Raw genomic sequence first — 22045 nt, forward strand, 5'->3', positions numbered from 1 at the left:
TGTGTATTTGGCAAAAATTATTTTTGTCAACTTATTTTATTATTCAGCTTATTTTTGCTACTATTTATGAGCCTTATTGCACTTTTTGATACTATTCATGGGTCTCAGTGTACTATTTCAGCTAATTTTTACCTTTATCTACAGTACTTTCAGCAAAAGTTTTTAGTTTTAACAAAATAAGTGGATCCCAAACAGATCCTTAATCAGTTGCATCCAATGACAATATAATCACAATAAAATAATACTCAAACTACAATATCTATTAACAAATGCAACAAATGCAACCTACAAAAGGTATATCTCATGAATCTAAGGTTCTCCATTCATCAATTCATTAGACAACATTTACCATAAAAATAATTGTGGGAAGGCATTCAGCACATCTATAGTTCAGATCTAGATGGCTGAAAATAAAACAGATGAAGCATGTTATACTAATAAAAAAAAAAATATTAACTGGTGAGGGCAGATTAATCATTACAGCAAAGGAAGAGTTCCTGGCACTGTGAGTCTTGTATGCAAATGCAATACACAGCATCCGAGTATGTACTTGCTACATTTGAACCCAGTACTAATTTATCTACTGATGGTCCCTTCTGCATAATATTCTGCATCAATTTAGCTAGTTGGTCAGTTATACTTAATTTGAAATAAGTAAAACTGACCAACTACTGCTGTACATGTAATTGTAATACAGGTTCGGTAAAGCTAGCAAACACCATGTAGATGGCAGTATTTTTTGAATTTTTCTTTATAAAAAAACTGACCAATCTGTGGGTCTAACCTGACCCATAATGTGGTGCCCTGCCCCATTTTACATTTAGGACCTTAAGTTAAACTAAGTTATCCTATTGTAAGAATAAGTGGAAATAAAGGTTAAGTTTTAATTGGCCTGAGTAATTAAATGTGTGTGTGTATATGTTAATTGAAAAGCAAAGTGCTTAACTGTAAAGTTTGATTGACTAAATATCTGTTTGGGATTTTTTTTTCCCGGTAGCTTATTTCTATGATCTTTATCAAGAGATATATAGTTTTTGGTATTTTTTTTTTTATGTTAAATGTGTGACAAAAGCTAAAAGTTAGTTTTTCTTTTAAAAGCTAAAAGTTAGGTTATTTGCAAAGAAGCTGAGACAGATGGCAAAAAGCTTTTAGAAACTAAGCAACTGCCAAATGCATACTATGTGGTGTATATGCAACTAGGATATATCTATATAAGTATGGTAACTATGATTCTAAAATTTGTTTGAGTTGTGTTGGTAATTTAAAAATTGAGTTGAGCTTTTGTTCAATTGAGATATGAACAGGGGTACAGTCCTTTTTTGTGTGAAATTAGTATGGATATGTTAAATTTTTAAGGTGGAGCTTGCATGTATAGAATTAAAAATTTGATTTCATGCATTTAAGTGGAATTAAACAAAATTAGGGATTGTAGATGATTCTGTTACATAATAGAATTTACTGGAAATTTTAGTGATAACAATTGTGAAATGGCTTGTTTAGAAATGTTATATGACATGTCTACTGTCTAGTAGGTATATAAAAACTCCCAAATGAAAATTTGGTCAATTTAACCTAGTTTTTGATTTTATGAGGAAAGTTGTCAAATCAGCCGCATTGATGGTCTAGGGTAGTTTGAATGAAAGTTAAAAAAACATTTTTTAAAATGAAATTGGTTCTCATATCAATTGGATTAGTATGAAATTCATGGTTATAACAAGACAAGGATCAAATAAAAAAAAATATAGGACTAATGACACCACATGTAAACTAGGATTTGGATCTTGTCAATTTCAAAGTGAAATGGAGAATATCTATTTAATGGTGATGATTCAAAGATGTATAAATTTAGGGTCAAGATTTTACGAACTCATTTAAAATTCATCTGTGGTAAAATTTAATTGAAGTTAAACTAAACTAGAGTTAATGAGTTGGCAAATTCTAGATCCTTGATTTATTTAACTTTGAATCATGGGCTTTAAATGGAAACTCTCCATTTCACTTTAAATGGAAAGAATCCAAATCTTGTAAACTAAGGGGAGCTAATTTGTATTTTAGTCTCTTTTATTTATGTGATGGTTAAAATTTGTGCGCACTTGCGTGTGTTGATGTGGAATCTGGCCAAGGTAGGGTCCTTTGGACCCACCCTACATGAAGGTTTTGAATGCTCATTGAATTGCTAATCAATACGATCATACCCAAAGTACATTATCCTAAAATGTTGCATACTTTGTTAAGCTTATTTATGTCACAAGACAGATACACGCTTATGGAATTTACATTTTTTTATGCCTATTGGGTTGTTGATATTGTACGACCTCTATTATAGATATTTTGCATTGACACAGTGTTCCTTTTTGCATTGTGATATTTATTCAGAATCGATCTGAATAAATATTGTTGTTTCAATATTATTTTTATTCTAATGAAAACATTATTTTTAACAGGGCAGCTGTTCGTCGCGTATATCACATGAAAGGAGAGGCAGTAAAGTCTATGACATTGGGGGAGTTGGCTGAGGACCTTAGGTAAGTCTTACAATTTAAACAAATCCATTACACATGTATATTGAAAGACATCACAGTAACTTTAAGATTTTCTCACAAGAATCTCCATACTTGATCCTTTTAAACCTAACTTAATGTACTTGTTGGGTGGTACAATTTTTTCCCTAAAGATAAAATCAAATACCTTTTAATTAGGGTTTGATGGTTCAAGAAAATTTATGGATTTTTTTTTGTGAAGATGCAAACCTATGGGCTAGAAAGTGGAGTTAGTGTCATATATATTTTTTAATATAAGAAATTCTTAATGATCCTAATTTTCTTACGGCTTAGCGCTGGTGGAGGTATATGGAGCGAATTGCCTGAATTGGAGAAAGATTGATGTGGAATCAGAAGAGTCATATTCCTCACTTCTCACCCAATTATTAACAGTTTAACACTACTAATTCGCATTACATGCAGTGCATGTTGAAATATTTTGTTTAAATTATGTTATGTTTCATTTATAGTAATTATTGTGTAATATTTGGCGACTCAACTTTAGTTAAATTAAATGCTATGCTATGCTATGCTATTAGAACCTTGGATGACCCTTGTGGAGATGTTATTTCAATGGTTTATAGGCAAAAAATTAATTTGTTGGGTTTATTACATATTTAGTCTCTAACATTTACGCTATATGTCGATTTGGTCCCTGACTATTTAAATGTGTCAATTTGGTCCTTAACCTTTTAATATTGTGTCAAAATGATCTTTATTGTTAAGTGATAAATGGAAAATGTTAAGTGATAGATAGAAAATACTGACATGTCTAACAGTCAAAATAAAATATTATGATTCTTGCAACATAAACTGTCATGTTAGCATAACCTTAAATAATCATTGAAAGATAAAATAAAAACAATTCACAGATAAGTGAGGAAAAGTAACATAGAATGTGAAGCAAAATTTGAGATAAAAATTTCAAAATCCCTAATCCACAATTGTATAATAATTGGTTTGCTTTACGTTTTGGTCTAAAGATTAGATAATGGTCAAGCTCGACGGTATAATCTCTCTCTCTCTCTCTCGGTATAATCTCTCTCTCAAGCTTGTATCTTTTTAGTTTGAGCTAGTATTTTTATTTTTGGAATAATTTTTTCAATCTTCTCGATCAAATGCTTTAATTTCAACTAATTCATTTTTCTTCCTGTTGGGTTTAGAGATTGTATAAACTTGTGCTGAACATGTCCTTGAATCGTTATGATTTCTTTTATGGTCTCTTTTTTCTTGCCATAGACACAGAACGACTTGGTATATTGTAAGTTATCATTGTTCTTATTATACGATTCATATAAATCTTAGTGCTAAAAATGGTTGAGCAATGTATAAGATGTAATTTGTGGTATAAACAAACTTCATTAACCCTTTACTTCTTGTGCGTTGTGATTTATTCTTCATAATGCGTGAAACCAATAAATCTACAAAATTAATATAGTAGATTTGCCTAGAAGTTTAAAACTACACCAAAAATCAGTACCAGCTCAAACTGAGAGGGAGATACTATACTAGCAGATCGGTAACATCGTTAGCCCTTGGCTCCAGTCTTTGCAGTCGGTCATCAATATCAGGCATCACCCTTGGCGTCGTTGGTCACCGTTGAGCCTCACTGTTATCACTGGATCAAAATGTAAAGCAAACTAATTTTTCTACAATTGTTAGGGATTTTGAATTTTTTATCCCAAATTTTGCTTCACGTTCTGTGTTACTTTTCTCACTTAACTGGGAATTGTTTTTCTTTTATCTTTCAATGATTATTTAAGGTTACGCTGACATGGCAGTCTATGTGGCAAAATGATTAATATTTTATTTTGGTTGTTAGACACATCAGCATTTTCCATCTATCACTTAACAGTAAGGACCATTTTGACATAATACCAAAAGGTTAGGGACCAAATTGGCACATTTGAAAGATTAGGAACCAAATTAATATATAGTGTAAAGGTTAAGGACCAAATATGTTGTTAAAAGTGTAATCACGTGAAAATAACTTCATGCAAATTTAAATAATGGCCTGTTTGGAAGTTTAGAGAGGGAGGAGAGTAGAGGGGAGTAAAGGGGAGGAGAGTAGAGGGGGAATGATTATCCTCTACCTTGTTTGGATGTTTTTAAAATTAATAAAGGGAAGGGAGTAATTAGCCCTTCCTCTTGTGTGGATGTTTTAAAAATTAGGATAGAAAAGAGAGGAAATGATTTAAATAGACAAATTTACCCCTATTTGAAAATAAACTTGCAACATTGGTGTATAATTAATTTGTTAGATTAAATAATTATTTAATCAACATTCTCATTCCACAGGAATTTCTGAGTTTTCTTTGTTAATTAATTTTTTCAGAAAACAAACAAAGATTAGTAGTGTAGAATTTCTCTCTCTATTTCTTTGTTGCTCTCTCTGAGTTTGTTACGATGTCGAGCCGATATCTAGGAGCTCTGACCCAGGACTGGGAGCCAGTGGTGCTTCATAAGAAGTCAAGAACAGAGTGAGAATGGCGCAGAAGAACTATCTAGTGGAGGTGGAGAAAGCAAAGGAAGCTAAAGATGGAAGGCCATCCATGGGACCTGTGTACCAGAGTTTGTTTGCCAAAGATGGATTTCCGGCGCCGATTCAAGGAATGGACAATTGTTGGGACGTGTTTCAGTACGTCTCTCTCTGTTTGTTTGCTCGAAAAATCCGGGAAAATACCAACGAATATTAAAAGGAAAAGAGTCTTTTGTAATTTTCTCTCTTCTTTATTATTATTATTATTATTATTTTGGTTTTAAAACTACACGGAACGAAACAGACAAATCGTTTTCGCAACAAAAAGTTGACTGCATGTTTCTCATAACAAAAAGTTATTTTATTTTTAATAATTTACTGTGGTTTCAGAACTTGATTACAAATTGGATTTATTGCACTATTTTCATTTTTTCATTCAGTTTAAATTTATTTTCATTTTTTCATTCAGCTTAAATTTTCTCATGAAACAAACAAAGATTAATTATATAAACGATTTGTAATTTTGTTAATTTAGAAAGGGTAAATTAGAGAATTCATTTAGTCAATAATTTATCTACTCTACTCTCCCTCCAAATCTCTCCAATTTGGGGGAATTAAAAATGAGGGATTAGAGGTATTCCAAACCCCTCCAAATCCCTCCAAACCCCTCTCCCTCCTTCCTTAAAAAATTTCCAAATAAGGTAATTGAATTACTCTCCCTCCCTTTACTCTACTCCCTCTCATTTTTTAAACATCCAAACAGGCCATAACTGAATTTAACTAGACAAATTAATATATTGCACCTAACTTAATGTATTGCTACACAATGGACCTATGTTTAAGTTTTGCCTTTTGCATTTTTCCTTTTGCCTTTTATCTTTGGTATTTTATATTTACTTTTGTTTTAATTGTTGCCAAAGAAACACTATTTGTAAAATCTTTATTTAAATCTTATAAAAATAATCCATAAAAATTATTTTACATTAATAATTATTGCAATACTTAAAAATAACTAATGAGATGCGTTCAAGTTGTATTTGCTACAACTCTACAAGAGTTATGAGTTGCACCTCTTTACACTTTTTAGACGGTTTTTTTTTTTTTTTTTTTCCTAAGAAATCTATTTGTGAAAATAATAATCCTAATAATAATTGCATGTCATCAATTCTCTCTATGCTCTGTTCTCCATATTCTCTCTGTAAACTTAGTCTAAAGAAAAATGATAACATCTTAACAGTAGTTTTAAATCAAATTCCTAGCTCTGTCTTGTGCTCCAAGTCCTAGTGCAATCAAAATTTGTTTTTGGTAGAGGCTCAAAGTTTAGAGTTTGCTATGGCTTTTTTCAGCAACACGCTTGGGTACGATAGAAGACGAAGTAGTTTCTATGTTTGAAATTCTGGATCTCATTAAAAGTTTGGTAAACTCTAGTCCAAAACGCAGAATCCATCGTGAATGTTGTATGAATAATTTGTAATTCAAACCTTGTGTTACAATATGCTTTTGTGCATAAGAAAACAAATAAAACAAGATTGGACATTGTGACAAGTTGCTATAGACACCTAAAAAAGTCATATTAAAGGTAAACTAAAATGAAAACTAATAATAGCTAGTAGTAGCTTCATGCGTTGCACAGTTTTGGTCTTATTTGGTCCATTTTTTTTATTTGGTTCATTTCGGTGTAATTTGGTCCATTGGCTATATTTTGATTGAAATTGGTTCACTTCTGCTACTTTGGTCTATTTTGGTACATTTACTTTTTTTTTTTTTTTTTTTTTTGAGAAACAAACACACACACAAGGGAGAGGGAAAGGGGAAAAAACAATTTTGGGGGTTGGAGGCATGGTTTTAATTTTTAAAAACTAGAATAGTAAAATATCCAAAAAATTATCCAATTCTTGGTTTTTATCAATTGAACCACCGGTTTTCTTGATTTTTACTAGATCGGATTAAGGTCCAGTTCCTAGATGAATTGGTCGGTTCAATTTTTAAAACTATGATTAAGAGTAATTATTCTAAACTGAAATTAAAAAAAAAAAAAACTAATAGTAATTTTTCTTATATAATTGCAAATGGGAACATGAAAGATATTTTAGCTAGTTTTGGTTTATAGAGGCGAAATAGATTTTGAGTTGATGCTAATGTGTGCAGCTATTTAGTGTCCGTTTGGATCACGTCTGCACGTCTACATTTCTGCATTTTTGCCTTTTTTTTTTTTTTTTTGACTAGCGCCTCTTGCACTGTTCATGGGACATGGACAGTGCATTAAGGCAAAGTTACAGTGTTTTCAGCAGTGAACAGTAACTCAGAAATTATTTTTTTTTTTATTGTTTTTAGCAATAAGTTTTCAATTTTCAGCAAAATAAGCAGTATCCAAACACTAGGTTAATTTCAAATCCTAAAACAAAGGTTGGATAAGAACAAAAGAGCCATATAAAAAAATGTTAATATCATATCAATAAAGTCTAAAATCAAATAGGATAGAATTATAAGTTTTCCAAAAAATAAAATCATATATAAGTTCAAAATTAATTGAATTAAAGATGATAGATAACTATGTAACTTTTTTTTTTTTTTTTGAGAGAGAGATAACTATGTAACTAATATAAAAACAAAATGCCTAAAAATAATATAAAGGGAGTTTGCATAGTTCATCAAAAAAAATAATGGGAGTTTGCATAATATATGTGTGTGTGTGTGAGCGCAAACATGAACTTCAAGATATTTTTTGGAGAAAGATTAAGAGTCAAGACCTTTTTTTTTTGAGAATCCGCCCCAAGAAGACGAGTGGGGAGGAAGATTCATTAAACCAATTCAGAGGAATACACAGGAAAGATGTCTGGAGGAATATCCTCCATCTAGACATTAAAAGGGGAAAAATTGCAAGCTCGCCTAGCAATCAAATGGGCTACTTTGTTGCCTAGTCTGCGAGTGTGACAAAAAATAACTTCACTGAAAGCTGCAGATGCAATCTTGATGTCTCGAACGATATGTCCAAAGCTGGTGGAGGAGAAGTTTGTGCTATTTAGAGACTTTATAACCACTTCCGAGTCACCTTCAACTATCACTTTGGTAAACTGAAGCTCCCGAGCTAAACAGATGGCATTGCGAGCTGCCAGCACTTCCACCATCTCTACCGAGGTAGGCAGTGGAATGATTTGTGACGAGGCAGCCATTGCTAGACCAAGGTCGTTTCTAATAATTACTCCCAACCCAGCAGAGCCAATCTCCTTAAATAAAGCCCTGTCGAAGTTGACTTTCACCCAGCTTTCGGGAGGCGGAGACCATTTGACAGGGATGGGAGAAGAGGAAGGGCCACAGGGGAGAGGATTAGCATCCTGGAATTCTTGAAGAGTGTCACGGGCCAGGGAATTAATTCTTTGTAGCGGAACAGTTGTCTCACCAACTCTCAATCTATTCTGACGGGTCCATAGAAGCGAAGTGATGATTACAAACAAATCAAAGAGGTTGCTCTTAGAGTAGCAAGCTTGAATAATATCCAGGAAATTGGAGTAGAGCCTGGTTTGCCTGGTTAGCCATTCGAAGTGGATTGCCCAAACCTCAGATAAGGCCGGACAAGACCAGAGGGCATGAAGGATTGACTCTTGCTCCAGACCACAATTAGGACAGACCGGATCACACAGCACCTTCCTTTTTACCAGATTCACCCGAGAAGGCAGAGCATCCAGACCCGCCCTCCAAATTAAGATTTTCACTCTATTTGGAACTTTCAGGTTCCAGATCGCTTTCCAGATTTGCTTGGATTGGGATACGTTCGAAGAACTCGGGTTTTCGCTAGCTTCCAGATCCATAAGGAGTCTATACCCTGTTTTGACCGAGTATTCACCATTTGCACTCAGAGGCAAGTAAATTTTATTGTCACATTCCACCATACTGATAGGAATAGATTTAATTATTCCCGCTTCGTGAGGTAAGAAGAGGTTGTCAATTACCTCATGAAGCCAGCATCTATTGTTACCATCCATTAGCACTGAAACTCTAGCATTAATGCCGAGAAAATCTGGGGGAGACAGAATGCGTTTAAGGTGCGGGTCAGGGAGCCAATTGTCCTGGTAAACCTGGATCTCCGAGCCGTTGCCCACTCTCGAAAGCAGCCCTTTGCTTATCACATCTCGCCCTTTGAGAATGCTTTTCCAGGCAAAAGAACTAGTCCCAGCCTTGGCATTGAGAATACTACCACTCGGGAAGAACTTAGCTTTGAAGAACCTATGGAAAAGAGAGTCTTCGTTGCCCAAAAGACGCCAAATTTGTTTAGCCAACATAGAGTCGTTAAATTTTTGGAGATCTTTGAAGCCCAACCCACCCAAACACTTAGGCTTGCACAGAGAGTTCCAGCTTTTCCAATGGATTTTCCTTTGGTTGCCTCACTGCCCCTACCAGAATTTTCGAATTAAGGCTTCAATGTCGTTGCACAGAGTAATGGGGAGCTTGAAGCAGCTCATGGCATATGTCGGGATGGCTTGGAAAACGGCTTTAAGAAGGATTTCACGGCCTACTTGGGAAAGAAGCTGCTCTTTCCAGCCTTGGAGCTTTGCCCAGACTCGCTCCTTAATGAAATCAAGACTAGCTCTCTTGGACTTGTCGACTAGAGTAGGGAGACCGAGATACTTTTCGTAGAGCTTGATGTCTTGAACCCCCAGGGAGTCTTTTATTTGGTTTTGAATCTCAATAGGCGTGGATTTACTGAAGAACAGACCCGTTTTACACCTATTTAACATCTGCCCCGAAGCCCTTTCATAACAAGACAGCAAATTTTAGATCATTTGACATTCAGCGAGGGAGGCCCTACAGAAGACGACGCTATCGTCTGCAAAAAATAGATGTGTCAATCTAGGACCTTTTTTACATATGGAAACACCCTTATGTGGCCTGCATTAGCTGCACTGGCTAGGAGGCCATGAAGGCCTTCGGTGTAAAGTATGAATAAATATGGCGACAAAGGGTCGCCCTGACGAATGCCCCTAGAGGGAAAGATTGTACTCGAGGGTTCCCCATTTACCAAAATAGAGTAGCTAACCGTCGATATGCACTCCATAATTAATGCCACCCAAGTATCACAAAAACCCATCCTTTTCATTAGGGCTTCTAAATAGGACCATTCTAAACGGTCAAACGCTTTGCTCATATCCAATTTGAGCGCCATGAACCCAGATTTCCCAGTTTGATGGTGTTTCATATAGTGAAGGGTCTCAAAAGCCATAAGGACATTATCAGTGATGACTTTCCTTGCTTGGAAGGTACTCTGGTTTTCTGAAATGATAAAGGGGAGGACTGCTTTAAGCCTATTGGCTAGGACTTTTGAGACCAGCTTATATATCACATTGCACAGGCTTATAGGCCTGAACTCTGTGATGCTTTCTGGTGATTTCACTTTCGGGATCAAGGTGATATTAGTATGGTTGATTTCCTTTGGAATTTTACAATTATTCAAGGAATCCAAAACAGCAGTATATACATCATCACCAAGTAAAGACCAGAAAGATTGATAGAATATCGGAGGCAAACCGTCGGGGCCGGGAGCCTTGATGGGGTCCATCTCTTTGATAGCTGTATCCATTTCTTCTCTTGAAAATGGCTTGGAAAGTTGGCTATTCATATCTTCTGAGACAGAGGGCCGGATTGTTTCGAGAATTTCATTCATGTCTGATGGATGAGAAGAGGTGAAGAGGGAGTTGTAATATTCAACAACTATCTCTTTGATCTGACTCACCTCCGTGCACCATACATTGGCATTGTCTCTAAGGTCGGAAATCCGATTCCTACGGTGTCTGTGGGAGGCTTTGCTGTGGAAGTAGCTGGTGTTGCGATCACTGCATTTCAGAAATAATGCCCTAGCACGTTGCTCCCACATTTGGCTTTCCTTGTCTAGTAGAGCATTGATCTCCAATTACAGAGCCTTAACTAATGCATAGTCTCCACCCCCTCTAGCAACTGCAAGTTCAACTTTAGCAAGCAATTTACCTTTAGTTTCAATCATTTTCTTAATACACCTAAAAGATTGTTTACTCCAAATGGAAAGTCTATCACCACAGAGTTTAATTTTACCTGCAACATGGGCCATGGTAGTATCCGGAGCAGAGTTACCCCAAGTCGAGATGACTGTATCGGAGCAGCCCCTGTCACTCAACCACATTTTCTCGAATTTGAAGGGTCTATTCGGTTTGGGAATAATCCCTTCCGGCTTCACTATGATTGGTCTATGATCCGAGGCGTGGGAGTGTAAGTGCTGTACCCGAGTACCTAGATTGGAGGCAAACCAATTATTGTTCGCAACCGCCCGATCAAGTCGCTCCAGAACCAGACCACCGGAGCGTTTTCCTTTCCAGGTGTATTTCTCACCAATAAAGCCTAAATCCATTAGACCGCACTCATCCAGGACCTCCCTAAACGCCTTCATCATATTTTCTTGTCTCGGACCCCTACCCAATTTTTCGTGAGACCACATTATTTCGTTGAAGTCTCCCGCACAGAGCCAGGGGAGGGAGAGACGCCGGTGCAGTTGGCGGAGCAGAGACCAAGTTTCTTGCTTCCTTCTTGAATCCGCAAAACCGTATATACTAGTAAAACGCCATCGATCCTCGTCGGGTTTCCCAACAATAGTATCCACATGGTTCGGCGAGGAGGAAAGCACTTCGATGTGGATTGACTTTTTCCAAAAAAGGCTGAGACACCTAGTACTGTTAACTCGAGGAACAATCCATGAGTGATTGAAGTTTAGTTTATTGCACAAACTGAGAAGCCTATCTTCATCTGCCCACGTCTCGGCCAAAAACAGGGTAGCGGGATCTTGTGCCCGAATTAAAGCTTCGAGCTCTCGAACGGTGAGCCGGTTCCTAAGCCTGCGCACATTCTAGCATAGCCAACTCATGTTTGCCGGCGGGGCTGGAGGTCAGCCGTCGCCGTTGGAAGAAGGTTTTCATCAGAGAGGGGTGCTTCAATGGCTCTGCATTTTGGGGAGAATGTGTAATCTGGGAGAGGATGAGAAATTCTTTTGCCTAGAATGAGGTTAAGCTCTTGTGATTCAGAGATAATGGGAGGCCTTTGGATCCGAGCCCATTTCTTACCAGCTTGGGCCTGAGTGGAGGAAATAGATGGGTCTTGGTTTGTAATGTCATTTAAGGGGATGGGCTGGACTTGGTTCTGATCCGTATTTGGGTTGGAGTGGGCAGAAGGCTGCGAATTAGCTTCAATTATTTGTTCCCGCTTATTTTCTTTTGAAAGCCCTGCTTGCAAGTTCCCACTGTCAAAAAGGTGGATATCTTTGTCAATCTCTCGGATTAAGTGCTCAAAGTCAGCTTGTAGAGTGGGTTTCCGAGAGGGGTCAGAATCTGTCAAGTCCGAGATGGCCGAGGCAGCAGTTGTTCCCCCGGGAATCGCGTGAGAAGCCAGGTTCGCACAGGGCTCATTAATTGTCATCGAATGGTGGTTTGCTGGTTCTGAGACCATCAGATGGCTTCGTTCGTGTGGGTGTGGTGGCGGAGCGGTTGCGTTTTGGACCGGAGTTTTCGTTTTCTTCTTAGCAAAAAAACTGGGGACTGCCACTACATTTTTACGAGATGCAACAAACGGAGGGGCTCTCATCCAAGCCCCAAACTGCTGGTCATCAGGTTGAAGGGAGCCTTCGCTATCAATCCACTTCTCGCAATCCTTATCGGTGCGTGTAAGCCGTCCACACCAGTAACAGAGATTGGGGAGACGTTTGTATTTGAACGAAACCTAGTGTTCTCTGTCGTCATCTAGGGTGATAAGTCGGCCACGGCATAGAGGTAGTGAAATGTCGATGGACACTCTAACTCTGATGAAGCTGCCGCCGTCACAGTCGGGGGGGTCTTTTGGGTGTTGGATTACTCCAATGGTTTCACAAATCTGCTCAGCGACCTCTTTGTTCCTGTATCTCAATGGTATATCGTAGACTTGAACCCAAAAGGAGGCTCTGTTGAAGTTACACTCTTTTAGAGGTGAATCCTTTTTGATTTTTGAGAGGACCATTAGGTGTTTGTCAAAGCACCATGGTTCCGACGATATTATTCTGTCCACTTCTAATTCATTATCAAACGAGAAGAGGATGATATGATCCCCATTATTCTTAATGTTAAAACCCGCTTTTGATCTCCATAAGGGCGAAAAGGTTCTCGCTATGGCATCAATATTCAGAGAGCGCTTTGTAAAGAATCTGGCTGCAATGATGAATTCATTTACAGCTTGTTCTTTTTTCAATCTGAGACCTGAACCCTCTCTATCTGAAAGGGAGAGAGAGCTCCAGTGTTTTGTAAGATCGTCCATTCCACTTTGGAAGATACAAAGAATTTAAATGTGTTTCCCAAATCCCTTGAAAGAATAATACCACTAGCCTTGAGAAAACACTGTTAACTCAAGGGACATAAACTCCTTCCACGGAAGGGACGACAATGCCACACTTAAGCAAAAGCTCTCAGAGAGAAGCTTTGCTAGAGAGCGGGCAACCCAGAGTCAAGACCTTGACAATAAGTTTGCATTGGTAATTGAAAATAGCTTCATTAGAATTGAGATGTAATAAAAATGAAAAAGAAATGGTACCCCATACGTTGTTACCAGTATTGATGATAGAAAATAAAATTAAAAAAAAAAAACAATGGTGCCCCTATAAATGAAAAGAAAATTTAATTAGTTTTGCTCACTGTAGCATAGTTTTGCCTTTCTCTTTGAGAAAGACGTGCCGTTCTCCCTAGTAAATATCTACTAGGTGGGAGTAGTGGTGTTTTTGGTGTTATTGTAGTACCCACCTCGGTGTGGAATGGAGGAACTTGAACGGAGATGGAAGAAGCTTTCATTGTTGGAGGTAGAGGGGAAGAAACATGATCTCTCAAAAGGAAAAAAGTCCGTAGAGTACGTCCTTGCCGCGAAGTTTTTTACTCGAAGATCTATCAACGTTAAGGTCGTGGCTAGGACCTTCCGCCCTCTGTGGTGTACAAAAAGAAACTTCGAAGTAAGTATGGCAGGAGATAACGTCGTATTGATAGCATTCGAATGGGAGGTCGATGTGGAGAAGGTCATCCAAGGCGAGCCTTGGGTGTTCGATAGACATCTAGTAGTGCTCCAGAGGTATGATGGTACAACTTCGGTCAACGAACTCAGTTTTGACAAAACAACATTCTGGGTCTAGATTCACAACTTACCATTTTCGTTGCTGACGATAGAAGCGGCGATCAGTCTTGGAGAAACGATGGGTATTGTCTCAAAACCAAAGGATGAAGCCGAGATGAAAGGTGGACAGTTTATGAGAGTAAGAGTTGCGATAGATGTTACGAAACCGCTGTGTCATGGCAGAACGATTACATGGTACCAAAGGACGGATAGGTGGGTCTATTTCCTGTATGAGCGGTTGCCGAACCTGTGTTATTGGTGCGGTCTTCTCTCTCACGATGATAAGGAGTGTGTGGTGTGGCTAAGCAGCAAAGGAAGTATATCGAAAGAGGAGCAACAATTCGGACCATGGTTCTGAGCCTCTTAGTTCAATCAAGGAAGGCCATTATCGAAGTGCAAGGTTTGTGTTAGTGTATAGCTTAGACTAGTTTAGCCCATTGGGCTTAGCCCAGTATACTGTACTTGTAGTTTACTCCTTTTACTTGTACTGCACACATATTTAGCCTATATAAGGCTCTCTATTGTACATTATTTCACACACATCAATATACAGACTATTCAGTCTTTCTCACACTTTATATTCTTAACATGGTATCAGAGCCAATCCTCTGACTTTCTGGTTCCTGTGGACATCTCCGGCGTTCTTCCGCTGCCCTCGCCTTCATCCAGTAGCCACTGTCAGAAGCGAGTCACCGCCGTCATGCCCACAGTCCCAGCAACTCTCGGATCTCGTTGTTCTGCTCATCCAACTGTCAAAGCAAAGGCATTGAGTGACAGAACAGACAATCCCGAGCAAAACCCAACCAAGAACGGCCAGAAAACACTTCACACGCGCCTTCACGCGCCGCCTGAAGTTTCTGCCTCACGAGCACGAGTTCACACGCGCCGCCACGCTCCTACACGCGCCGTCACTCTCACTCACGCGCCCCACGCGCCAGACCAGACGCCATCCACTCGCCACACGCGCTTACACGCGCCAGCTTTGTTTCGCGAAATGCCACGTCAGCCCTAGTGTGACGTCACCCTACCACGTCAGCACACGTCAGCCGTTGACTGGACCAGACCTGAGCGTTGACTTTGACTTGACCGTTGACTTTGACCGTTGACCGTTGACCAAGTCAAAATTTTTCAACAGGACCTGTCTTGCTCAGTTTTTCATGTAGATTCTGATTTTGGGCTCCGTTTCTGCATTTGAGGTATCTAAATCTCACTTTTTGGTCATTTTCTTCATTATGGCTCAACAAAGTGAACGAGATATCATACGTCCTATTACCATCATGTTGGATGGTCCTACTAGCTATCATGCATGGTCTCAGAATATGACCGTCTTTCTCAAGGGTCGTAAACTGTAGAGATATGTGACTGGTTCAATTCCTAAGCCAGTACCAAACCCTAAGTCCAAAGCCACAGCTGCTGAAGAGTCTTCCAAGACTGCTGTTACAACAGATGATTATGAAGAACGTCTAGAAGAATGGGAGAGTATTCAGAGTAAGATCTTATCTTGGTTTATCAATACCTCTATTCCCTCCATTCATAATCTTCTTCCTCGTCTTGAAACTGCTGAGGCTGCTTGGAAATTTTTGGCCGATCGTTATAACTGCACTAATGATTCAAGCTTGGAGTTTCACATTGAATCAAAACTTTATTAAATGCGCCAAGAGACAGGTCAGTCTATTTCTGATTTTTATTCTCAGACTTCTACTATGTGGGAACAACTCTCTGCTGCAGATCCTCCACTAGTGTGTTCTAAGGACATTGAGCTCTTTGTCAAATATCGGGATCGCCGTAGATTTATGCACTTCATGATGGGTTTACGTGAGGATTTTGAGCCTACTAGGGCTTCTCTACTTAGCCGGTCTCCTACTCGTTCTCTTGATGCTGCAGTAAAGGAGCTCATTTCTGAGGAGAATCGTCGGCCCACTTATCACATGACATCATCTGATCATGTCTTGGCTACACCCTCACCACAGCCTCCCATTGTTGCATTCACTGCTCCTCCGCGAATAAACTCCGGGCGTCCCACCTCTCAGTCTTCCAAAGGTGCTCACTGCAAGTTTTACCGTGCCAAAGGCCATGACATCTCTGTTTGTCGTAAGCTACAGAAATTTGTGCAAGAGCAGAATAAAGCTTCTCTTCCTCAGGCAGCTACTGTATGTCCTTCAGATCCATCAGTTCTTACAGGTCCATCTTTGGCGTCCTCACTTACTACGGCTGATATTGAGGCAGTTGTTCAACAGGTTTTATCCTGCACTTCCACTGCCCTTTCTGTCACCTCAGGTAAACAACCTTGGTTTTTTGATACTGCATGTTGTAACCATATGACTCCTGATGAATCCCAATTTTCTGATAAGGCACCCTTAGAACATCCAATCACTATTTACACTGCTGATGGAACTCCTATGCCTGTTAGTCATAAAGGAACAATCTCTTCTTCTTGTTTATCCCTTAGTGACACTTTTCATATTCCAAAGTTATCCCTCAATTTGCTTTCTGTTGGTCAACTTTGCGAATTAGGCGTAGATCTTCTATTTACTAATCATGGTGTGGATGTGCAGGATCCCCGGACGGGTCAAGTGCTTGGGACAGGCCGTAAGGTTGGTCGCATGTTTGAGGTTCATGACTTGAAGATTCCTTCACAAGTTGTTTCTGCAGCTGCTACCATTGCCACCTCCTCACCTGATCTATGGCATGCTCGTCTTGGTCATCCATCCTTATCTCGTCTTCAATTGTTAGCTTCTCAAGGTCATTTAGGTTCAGTTCAGTTTTCAAAATTTGATTGTACTTCCTGTCATTTTGGCAAACAAACAAAATTGCCATTTAATAAAAGTGACTTCTTTTCTTCTGCCCCTTTTGATCTTATACATTCTGATATTTGGGGTCCTGCACCTGTTCCCACTGAAGGGGGATCTAAATATTTTGTCATATTTGTGGATGATTTTTCTCGGTATACTTGGATTTATCTGCTTCACCATAGGTCTGAACTTGTGTCTATTTACCAAACATTTCATAAAATGATTGAAACACAGTTCAATCGCACTGTTAAAGTCTTTCGATCAGATAATGCTCAAGAATATAATGATAAATCTTTTCTATCCTTCTTAGACAGACATGGTACTCTTCCTCAGCGGTCTTGTCCTTACACCTCTCAACAAAATGGTCGTGCAGAACGAAAACATCGTCACATTCTTGATGTTGTCCGCACCCTTCTCATTTCTGCCTCTCTTCCTGAGCGATTTTGGGGTGAGGCCGCACTCACTGCTGTGCACACTATTAATCGTATTCCTTCACCAACTACACACAACAAATCACCATTTGAGCTTCTCTATGGTCAAACTCCTGACTACTCCTCTCTTCGGGTTTTTGGTTGTGCTTGCTTTGTCTCTCTTCCTCCTCATGAACAAACAAAGCTCCAACCTCGTACTCGTCTCTGTTGTTTCCTTGGTTATGGTGTGTCTCAAAAAGGGTTTCTCTGCTATGATCCCATTTCTCATCGCCTTCGTGTCTCTCGTCATGTTGAGTTTTGGGAACATCGTCCTTTCACGAGTCTTCAGCAGTTTCCTACATCTTCTTCCTCAGAGTCTCCCATTTTTACTGATCTTTTCCTCCCTCTCTATCCTGAACTTGTGGAGGATTCTTCAGCATCGACTGCCTCTCCAGACGACTTATCTCCGGTTCTGTCTCCGGCATATGACCCGCCTGTCTTGGATCCTGTGGTACCACCCTCTCCTGAGTCTCCTATTGGTCCTAAACTTCGTCGTTCCACTCGAGTAAGCATTCCTCCCCCTTATCTCACTGATTATCATTGCTCTTTTGCTCTTGCCACTCTCTATGAACCTCACACCTATCATGAGGCTCATACTGACCCTCTTTGGCAGCAAGCTATGAATGAAGAACTAGATGCCCTTCATAAGAATCACACGTGGGATATGGTTGATTTGCCTCCTGGTCAGTCTGTAGTAGGTTGTAGGTGGGTTTACAAGATCAAGACCAAGGCTGATGGATCTGTTGAACGATACAAGACTCGCCTAGTTGCCAAGGGCTTTACTCAGGAGTATGGTATTGACTATGAGGAAACATTTGCTCCTGTTGCTCGTCTTACATCTGTTAGATGTCTCATTGCTGTGGCTGCTGTTCGCCGTTGGCCTCTTTATCAAATGGATGTGAAGAATGCTTTCCTCAATGGAGACCTCCATGAAGAAGTGTACATGCAACCACCCCCTGGCTATCCACACTCAAGCAATCAAGTTTGCCGCCTTCGCCGTGCTCTTTATGGCCTCAAGCAGGCTCCTCGAGCTTGGTTTGAAAAGTTTAGCTCAGTTGTTGCTCAGCAGGGTTTCACTTCGAGTCCTCATGACACTGCTCTCTTTGTTCGAAGATCCTCTGCTGGTATCACTCTTATTCTTCTTTATGTTGATGATATGATTATTACTGGAGATGATTCTGCAGGTATCTGCTCTCTTCAGAACTTCCTTAGTCAGCATTTTGAGATGAAAGATCTGGGCACTCTCAGCTATTTTCTTGGGCTTGAGGTTACCTCATCCTCTGATGGATACTATCTTTCCCAGGCTAAATATGCTTCTGATCTTCTCTCCAAAGCCGGTGTCACTGATAACAAGACTGTTTCCACTCCTTTGGAATACAATGCAAAGCTCACACCCTTGGACGGTGAACCTATATCCGATGCTACTCGCTATCGTCAGTTGGTTGGCAGTTTGATCTATCTCACTGTTACTCGTCCAGATATTTCACATGCCGTGGGTATGGTTAGTAAGTTCATGGATGCACCTCGTTCTGTCCACTATGCTGCTGTTCTTCGGATTCTCTGATATGTCAAAGGCACACTTTACCATGGTCTGCATTACTCCTCTCGATCTTCTCTCGAGCTTCATGCTTATTCAGATGCTGACTAGGCAGGTGATCCAACTGATCGATGCTCTATCACAGGTTTCTGTTTCTTGTTAGGTACTTCTCTAGTCTCGTGGCGCAGCAAGAAGCAGGATGTGGTTTCCCGTTCTAGTACTGAGGCTGAGTATCGTGCCCTTGCCGACACCACTTGTGAGCTTGTTTGGCTTCGCTGGCTCTTGGCTGACATGGATGCTCCACAGCCCACTGCCACTCCTCTTTATTGTGACAATCGTAGTGCTATCTACATTGCTCATAATGATGTCTTCCATGAACGCACTAAGCATATTGAGATCGACTGCCACATCACTCGCCAGCATCTTAAGAAAGGAAATCTCCAGTTATTCTCCATCTCTTCTGCTGACCAGCCTGCTGATATCTTTACCAAGACTCACCTGCCTGGTCGTCTTTGAGATCTTATATCCAAACTCCAGTTGGCTTCCTCCTTGCCACCTCGAGTTTGAGGGGGGATGTTAGTGTATAGCTTAGACTAGTTTAGCCCATTGGGCTTAGCCCAGTATACTGTACTTGTAGTTTACTCCTTTTACTTGTACTGCACACATATTTAGCCTATATAAGGCTCTCTATTGTACATTATTTCACACACATCAATATACAGACTATTCAGTCTTTCTCACACTTTATATTCTTAACAGTTTGGAAAACTCAGCTATGAACCGAAAACTTTCATGCAGAGCAGATAGACATGAGTCGGATCAACATGAGGAGTTCATCTCGGATCCTAAGACAACTGGAGCTGTTAATACCATTGAAGCTGAAGTGCATAGGAATGATCCAAGCAAGCCGGCGTTCATGGAGGTTATGAGCAGCGACAGTGCACAGGGGTGTGACAGACACGTGAGGGACTCTGAGACAGCGGGCCCATAACAGTAATTCCCAGATTTTGAGGCGAAATTAAAGGACATTGATGAGGCAATCAATTCAAAGCCTGAAATTTCGAAACTAAACGTACAAAATCCGGACCTTTCACTAGCTATGATTGGAAAGTATCAGAACGTTGGGATTAATGCAGAAGTAACGGAAGATTTGGGAATTGGGAGTGCACTCACAGAATTTGAATAAGGTGGAAGACAAGTTGACTTTTCAAGTTCCTCGGATGGACCCCACAGAAGTTAAATTTGAAGTGGGCCGCATGGATAGCTTGGTGGATAGAAAGCCCAATAAAGGTGGGCCTAAAAGGAGTACTGGTAACGTAAAAAACAAAATTAAAAATCCTAGTGGGCTGACTAAAGGGAATACGGAGACAATGGAGGAACTTAAGGAAAGCCCAATACGGAGGAGCTGGACTAGAATTAACATGGGAATAAGAAACAAGGATGGGGCGGAGCCCATTGAGGTAGAGAGGGATCCAAAGAGGAAAAGTGAAGCAATTACAACTGATCTTACTGAGGCTACGAGTAAGGAGAAGAAACAGCGGTTGGAAGAGGAGACTAAAACACTAAGGGTTCGTTTGGATATCGCTAAAAACTGAAAACTGAAAAATACTGGAGCAAAATAATTTTTAAATTGTGAATAGTACCGTGGGACCTATTTTTAATGAAAAAATTGTTGAAAAGTGAAATTTGTAGGTCCGTGAACAATATACGATGTGCACTGATTGGCTGGAAAAAAGTTTGAAAAGTCAAAATTTGTGATTACTGTTCATTGAACAGTACATGAACAGTAACCGCAAATCTAAAAAACGCGTGAAAAAAAAAAAGAGCTGAAAAATGCAAACGCAGCTTAAGTATCTTAATGGCAACACACCTGGGATCGGCGGAGGCTGTTGGGTAGCCCCGTCGGGTCCAATAAGTCTGATGAGTTGGAACTGCTGGGTGCCTGAGAACCTCCGGTCAATTAAAGCCTTGGAAAAGGCAATTAATAAAGAAGAGCCCACTATCGTTTTCCTCATGGAAACGAAGTCAAATAGAGAGTGGATGAATAATGTGAAGGATAAATGCAATATGAAGCACGGTTTGATTGTACCTAGTGAAGGGAGGAGTGGAGGACTGGCATTGATGTGGAAGGAAGGAATAAAAGTGGAGGTGCAGACGTATTCTCAGTCACATTTTGATGCGTTGGTGGATGGAGGAGCAAACATAGGTTGGTGGCACTTCACTGGGTTCTATGGCAACCCAGACACAGCAAAAAAGATAGAATCATGGGCTAAGCTGCGACACTTGAAAAGAACCTCCGCCCTTCCGTGGCTCACTATCGGAGACTTTAATGAGATCACAAGTGTCTTGGAAAAGGAGGGGGGCAGCGAGAGGCCCAGATAGCATGAAAAACTTTATTGACACCATCAACTATTGTGGCCTAAGAGATTTGGGGTTCATTGGACCAAAGTTTACGTGGATTTACCAGCGTGCGGATGGCATGTAGATTAGGGAACGGCTGGACAGAGCAATGGCAACTTCGGAATGGATAGACTTATTTCCTGCGGCCAACCTATATCACCTTACTTCATCAGTTTTGGATCATTCACCATTGGTTCTGTTCATGACCAGAACTAAGAGGAGGAATATGAAAACCAAGAAGCCATTTAAGTTCGAAGCAATGTGGTTGAGAGATCGACGATGTGAAGAGATAGTACATGAGGCATGGGAGGAGGGGAAGGTGACAAATACAGAGAATTTGCTAGGGAGTTGCTTAGAGAAGAGCCGGGTCAGATTAGAGAGCTGGAATAAAACGGAATTCGGTCACGTGGGAAGGAAGGTTACTGAACTCCAAAAAAGGCTTGAATGGCTTGAGCTTCAACCTTCATCACCTGATATCAACTGTGAGCTGATGAGCACCCGTGTTGAACTAAACCGCTAGCTAGATAAAGAGGATGATATGTGGAGTCAACGGTCAAGGCTCAATTGGTTTCAATCAGGGGATAGAAATACTAGCTTTTTCCATGCTAAAGCATCTGCCCGGCAAAAGAAAAACTATATTGAAGGCATTATTGATGCAAATGAGGTGTGCTAGGAGGATGATCTGA

At 39.9% G+C, this 22045-nt stretch overlaps 1 long non-coding RNA gene across 1 annotated transcript; it reads left to right on the top strand.

Moving 5' to 3' along the window:
* The first annotated feature begins 525 nt into the window (after nt 1-525).
* On the top strand, nt 526-2922 carry LOC115973089. Its single transcript, XR_004087605.1, has 3 exons — nt 526-542; nt 2445-2525; nt 2835-2922. It is a non-coding gene; the product is annotated as an uncharacterized LOC115973089 (long non-coding RNA).
* The last annotated feature ends 19123 nt before the right edge of the window (nt 2923-22045 follow it).

Source organism: Quercus lobata, unplaced genomic scaffold, assembly GCF_001633185.2.
Source record: "Quercus lobata isolate SW786 unplaced genomic scaffold, ValleyOak3.0 Primary Assembly Scq3eQI_1865, whole genome shotgun sequence".
In the NCBI taxonomy this organism is placed as follows: Eukaryota; Viridiplantae; Streptophyta; class Magnoliopsida; order Fagales; family Fagaceae; genus Quercus; species Quercus lobata.